Here is a 6391-nt window from a genome sequence, read left to right as displayed (position 1 = left end):
CCTCCCAGCACTAGCCCCTCTTGCACCCCATTTTTGTCTCCTTCTTTCATCTAAAACATTTGTAGTTTCTGCTTTTAAAAAATGGCAGAGAACAGGGGTTGGTGCCTGGCTGGCTCAGTCAGTAGAACATGTGAACTCGGGGTCTGAGTTCAAGGGCCATGCTGGGCATAGAGCTTACTTTATTTTTTTTTAAGATTTTATTTATTTATTTGCCAGAGAGAGAGAGAGAGCAAGGAACCACACAAGCAGGGGGAGTGGCAGGCAGAGGGAGAAGCAGATTTACTGCTGAGCAAGGAGCTTGATGCAGGACTCAATCTGAGGACCCTGGGATCATGACCTGAGCCTAAGGCAGACGCTTAACTGACTGAGCCACCCAGGCATCCCATAGAGCTTACTTTAAAAAATAAATAGAATAGAACAGAATAGAATAGAATAGAATAGAATAGAATAGAATAGAATAGAATAGAATAGAATAGAATAGAATAGAAAATAGAATAGAACAAATTTTTAAATCTTTAAAAAAAATTGCACAGAACAGAATGTTACTTTAAACGGAAATCCCACTAAAAAAATAGAACCCAGGCTTGGAGCAGCTACAATTCCTGACATCTAGGACTATTCAGTGTCTGGAAATCTCTGCCCAGACATGCCCCGTCTTCTTCCTCTAACACAGCTGACCTCAGGGAGGACAGGTCTTCTCCACTGCTGGCATAGGAGCCCAGGTAGGGGTAGGAGGCCACAGCACCAGACTCCTTTGCCTGCCCGATATTGGACTCAGGCCAGGACTACAGCGGACCTCAGGAGGGCCTCACAAAGGCCGAGACCCCAGGACCAGTCCCCTCCTCCCTAGCTCTTTTCTCCACACTGCACTCACCCCCGCCCCCAACATACACACACCCAAAGGCTGGGCTGTCAAATGTCCAGCAGAGGACAAGCATATCCTCCAACTGCCTTGAATCCCCTTGGCTTTCAGGCATTTCAAATAGTCTTGACATTGTCTGTCTGTTTACTTTGGGGGAAAAAAATTTTAGTGAAGGCTTGTATTGAATTATTTAAAGTTTCACAATGAAATAATTCTTGTTGTTGTTGGGAAGTGAGTTTTGTGGGGTGGTGTTTTTGTTTGTTTGTTTTTTTATACCTTTTAGCTCACCACCACACACAGAACTCAACAACTATTTATTAAGTACCTACTAAGTGTCTGATACCGTTCAGGACTTTAAAAAAAAGTTTCCAACCACACGCTTGAGTGTGTAGCCAGGTACGCCCTTAAAGGAGGACTTCTGCCATGAAGAGGGCAAAAGATCAAGTGCTTAGGAGTCACGCACAAGATCTGGTGCAAAAAATGCCTGTGTGCGTGCACACACACACACGCACACACACGCACACACACACACACATCCAGGTCCCAGGCCAATCCCAAGGAATCTGCTGCAAACCACATATTTCTGTTCAGAGAAATTCAGACCAAAGTCCCCTTGGGGTCTCTGGGGGTCTCCTGCGTCCTACCACCACCCATCTGCCCCAAAGCAGGCAGCCGGAAGGACAGAACAGCCACCAGCCCCTTCTATGCCAGTGCTCGACATGTTGGGACATGTTCCTGAGGGCTGGAGGGCTAGTCGGGGCTACAGCCTGCTGCCCGGGCATGCTCCCCAGGAAAGAGGTGGCTTAGGGATGAAGGGAGGCTCCACGTGGGGAACAAGAGGTTTCAGGTCAGCCCCTACAAGGAGGGTCGTAATGACAGAAGGGAAAGCTGGAAAGCCCAAGTCTAAAGAAGGAGGATGTAAGGGTGGCTGCAGGAGCTGCCCAGGAAGGGAGAGGAAGTACTAGGAACAATGTCGCCATTTCTCAGAACATGTCTGGGGAGTCCCAAACAAGGGTACTAGGCTTTCAGAGGAATTCACCTCCACACAGTCTCCTAAGAAGTGAGACCCCAGAAAAAAGACAGAACAGAAATATTTATTGCACTACTAAGCAGAAGTCCTGCTTCTTTATTTTATTTTATTTTATTTTATTTAGGAAGAATGAGTTTGAGAGCCCCAACCCTGACTTGCTGTGGGTTTTGCCCAGCCAGTCAGCCAGTACAAAAGATCAGGACTACTAAGCAGTGAGACAGAGAAACCTGTGACAGAATGTGTACCACACAAACACTTCCAGTCGCCCTAAGCTGACAATTTCACCTTCCCTAAATCCGAAATTTCACCATTAGAAATTCATTCCTTTGGCATGAGTTCCTTCTGTTCTTTATTAAATAAGCTCATATAGGCAAAGTGCTTAGCATAGTGCCTAGCACATAGAAATCACTCTGTGATTATTAGTTATTATTACTGATTGTTATACAAACACCCCCAGGAAAGGCATCCCTTGAAATTGAGTAATCATTTACACTTTGGTGAGTATCTTAGGCAGGTTTCCTAGAAAGCACTCTGAAGAGGAGATACTCTAGAAGGAGATTTCTTGGGGGGCACATCCCCACTCAATACCTGTGGGGTTGTAAAAGAAACAGGATCCAACAGAGAGCTCCCCACAGGGAGTTGGGATGTCCTACAAAGCACCTTGAATTGAAGCAAGAGGGCTGGGCCTTTATACTCCTGCTTTGACTAGTCATTTGGATATGGTTGCCCCTGGAGTAGGGAGGTGGGGATGCAAGTCCTTGGTCGAGAGCTCTCTCATCTGAGGCTGATTCCTGAAGAAGGACTCAGCTGTAAGCATCAGCAGCCAATGCTCCCAACAGCCGGTGAGGAGAATGAGTGCCTGGGTCCTGCAGAGGGTTCTGGGCCGCACAGCACAGGGTGAATGACTTGATCAGATCATTTAGGGACTAGAAGGTGGCAAGGAAATGCTGTGAACACAGGCCACCTGAGGAACAAAGGGCTCACAGTGCCTCGCATGTACTGTTCCCTGTTCCTAGAATGAGTATTCCTGACCAGCCTATCCCACGTCCACTCCTTTCTCTACCTGTTGAACTCCTATGGATCCTGCAAGACCCAACCCCCATGGCCCCCGGGAGGGAGGCCTTCTCAGGGCTCCCTCTGGCTCCCAGAGCTCCTGGTGAGCTATCTACTCCACTGCGCCTTGCTGGCTTGCTGGCTATGTGTGCCAGCTGCACTCCCTGAGCTGGGAACCTGGAGGAGTTGAGCCCATATTTTATTCATCTTTGTACCTTTGAGGCCTAGCAGCCTCAGCCAGAGCTCACTGAATATTTATGAAAGGGCCATTTTTGGCCTGCACTCCGAGATTAGGCTTCAGTGTCACTGCTTCTGAGTCCTTTCTTTTATTTATTTATTCATCTATTCACTCATTCATTCATTTATATACATATATAAAATTCACACACACACACACACACTTAACACTCATTGCTCAACCCAAGAACTAGAACATTGCAAATCACTGACACCTTCCAGTGAGTGCCTCCCCTGTCCTGTAGTATCTTGAATTTTATGTGGAACTTTCCTTTGTTTTCAATAGTTTTATCACATGTGGCCAAGACAGTAATGCACTGTTCTATGCGCTCCCGGCTCCTCCTCGGACGTGAGACAGGGTCATGTGACTAGCTCTGGCCAATGAAATATGAGTATCGGTGACATGTGTCTCTTCAGGGCTGAGGCCCAGTGAAACTCTCCAGCTTTCTGCCCTCCCTGGCTGTGGCAAAGGTGAGGTCTCATGTCCTAGATGACGCCACCTCAACATGGTGAAGCCTCTGCCAGCCGGGGTGCCTGAGTGACTGTGTGGACCCGAGTGCCCCCCAACTTGTGTGGGATAGATATGGGAGAAAGAAGGAACCCTTTATTGTGTAAAGTCGCTGAGATGTGGGGGTTATTTGTCACTGCAGCATAACTTACCTAAGATGTATCCGTGTGGGGGCGCCTGGGGGGCTCTCTTGGTTGAGCGTCTGCCTTCAGCTCAGGTCATGATCGTGGGGTCCTGGGATCCAACCCGGCCTCCAGGCTCCCTGCTCAGCGAGGAGTCTGTTTCTCCCTCTCCCTCTGCACCTCCCCCCTGCTCATGCTCTTTCTCTCTCTCTCAAATAAACAAATAAAATCTTAAAAAAAAAAAAAAGATTTATCCATGTGGCTGTGGGTGGGTGGGTGGTATAGCAATGCCTCTGCGTATTCACACTCTTTTGTTTTTGCTTCCCCTTCAACCTGTCTGGTTTGTGTTCTTTTGGCCAATAGAATGGGACAGAAATAAGCCTGTGCCTCTTCCAGGCCCGAGCCTTAAGAAGATCTAGCAACGTCTGCTTTTGCGTTCTTGGGGCCTTGAGATACATGTGAGACGTTTGATTACTCTGAGACCACCATGCTGTGCGAAGTCATGTGGAGAGGCCACGTGCAAGATCACCGAGCCCCCCCACACACCCCAAATGGCCCCAGCGGATCTCCTAGCCGACAGCCAGCATTAATGTGCCAGCCCTGTGACTTGGGACCATCCTGAAAGTTGATCTTGGGCCTCCCTAGTCAAAGCCACATGGAGTAGAGAAAAGCCCTTCCCAGTGTGCCCCTGCCTAAATTACGGAATTGTGAGCAAATGAAGATTGTGCTTGTGACTATGTTTGAACATGCTTTGTTGTACAGCAATACCTAATGAAAACAGGGTTCCATCATTTTCACTGTTATTTAACATCCAATGGTCCCCATCTCCTGTCAGGGGGCACTTGGGTTATTTCCAACGTGGTGTTATTATGCACAGGGCTGCTCTAACTATTCTTTTTTTTTTTTTTTTAAGCGGGCTCCATGCCCAGCATGGAGCCCAACGCAGGGCTTGAACTCACAACCCTAAGATCGAGGCTTGAGCTGAGATCAAGAGTCAGAGGCTTAACCGACAGAACCACGCAGTGTCCCCTGCTGTGACTATTCTTAACCATTCCTCTGGGGTTACCTGTGCAAGAATTTCTCTTGGATATACACCTAGGAGTAGAACTGTCCACCATCTTCCTGTCAGGGGAAGTGATTGAGAAACACCACCCCCAGTGTCTGGGCCTGTCTCTTTCAGGATTATTGGAACAAGTCTAAAACACGGAACAAATGTTGGGGATTATCATTGCTTGCATTTTTGTGGAGGAACAAACAGGAATCCAAAGTAATGAAACACTAATGGTGGCATTTCACATACTGGACCCCTGAGAGTAGGTTTTGCTGGCGAGGGGAACCACCCAGTGACACTGAGTTCTGTCCTCTGAGCTGGACTTCAGAGCCCCAAGTCACCCGTCTCCCAGGCCCTTTAGCTTAGAATCGCCTTCTGGAAGATCCGCTGAAGAGGAGGAATGACGTCATCTTCCATTGTTTTCTTCCCGAACAAATGATCTTTAAACACCTCCAAGGAGCGCACCTTCATAAGTCAAAGTTCTAAGGGTCTCGGGTTTGGATCTTTTGATTACACAGCAGTGTGGAGTCTTCAAAAATGATTTCAGGATTTCAGATGTATTACCTCACTCCTCACCATCCCCACCCCCCTCGCTCCCCATCCATGACTCATAGTACAGATGGGAAAAGTGGAGGCCCCCCGAGGTACTGGCTTGGGCTGAGGTGACAGGGGCAGAGAGTCAGGGCAGACCCCAGGCTCTGGCTGTGGCCCCACTCTCCCATCAGCTGCTTGTCCTTGTCTTTGCTTCCCTAGGATGCCTCTGAGTGTCATACATGGTCATAACGCCACCAGAGCCATTGCAGAATGGCAACAGCTGCAATCCCCAGGCCCCAAATGCTGGGGGCCCCAGTCTCAGAGCTAAGGAGGAGACAACGTCTCCCTTTCCCCACACTCCGTGGTTTCTAACAACCCTGCACTTGCTGTAAGAAATAATCGTCCATGTCTCTTTCTGGGTACATGGAAGCCTCTCGGGGCTGGACTTAGGAAGAGAAGCGGGGTGTGTATTAGGATGACACTGGCCACGTAACAGATAAGCTTGCAAATTGATTTTCTTTTTCATTTTTCGTAAAGATCTTGTTTATTTTGAGAGAGAGCGTGCACACGTGTGCACGAGAGGGGGGAAGGGCAGTGGGAGAGGGAGCAGCAGACTTCCCACTGAGCAGGGAGGCCAAAGACAGCTCGATCCCAGGACCCTGGGATCATGACCTGAGCCAAAGGCAGATGCTTAACAGACTGAGCCACCCAGGTGCCCCTCAAATTGATTTGCAGGACCACCCAAACACGCTTCTTTCTCCCACACATAGGAACACAACTAAGGCGTTCTGGCTAGCAAGTAGCCGGCCTCCATGTGGTGATTCGGGGATTCGGGCTCTTTCCAGCCCGTGGCTCCACCATCCCCTAGGACATCAGGATCTCTGCTTCCAGCTGGAGGAAGGAGAAAAGCCAGGAAGAAGGCAGATGCATTTCTTCACATCTGGCTCGGAAGTGACGTGCATCATTTCACTGGTGAGAACTTTTCACGAATCCC

The sequence above is a fragment of the Ailuropoda melanoleuca genome, chromosome 5 (genome assembly GCF_002007445.2).
Source record: "Ailuropoda melanoleuca isolate Jingjing chromosome 5, ASM200744v2, whole genome shotgun sequence".
In the NCBI taxonomy this organism is placed as follows: domain Eukaryota; kingdom Metazoa; phylum Chordata; class Mammalia; order Carnivora; family Ursidae; genus Ailuropoda; species Ailuropoda melanoleuca.
The sequence above is the reverse complement of the archived record's forward strand: the minus strand, read 5'-3'. Positions refer to the sequence as shown.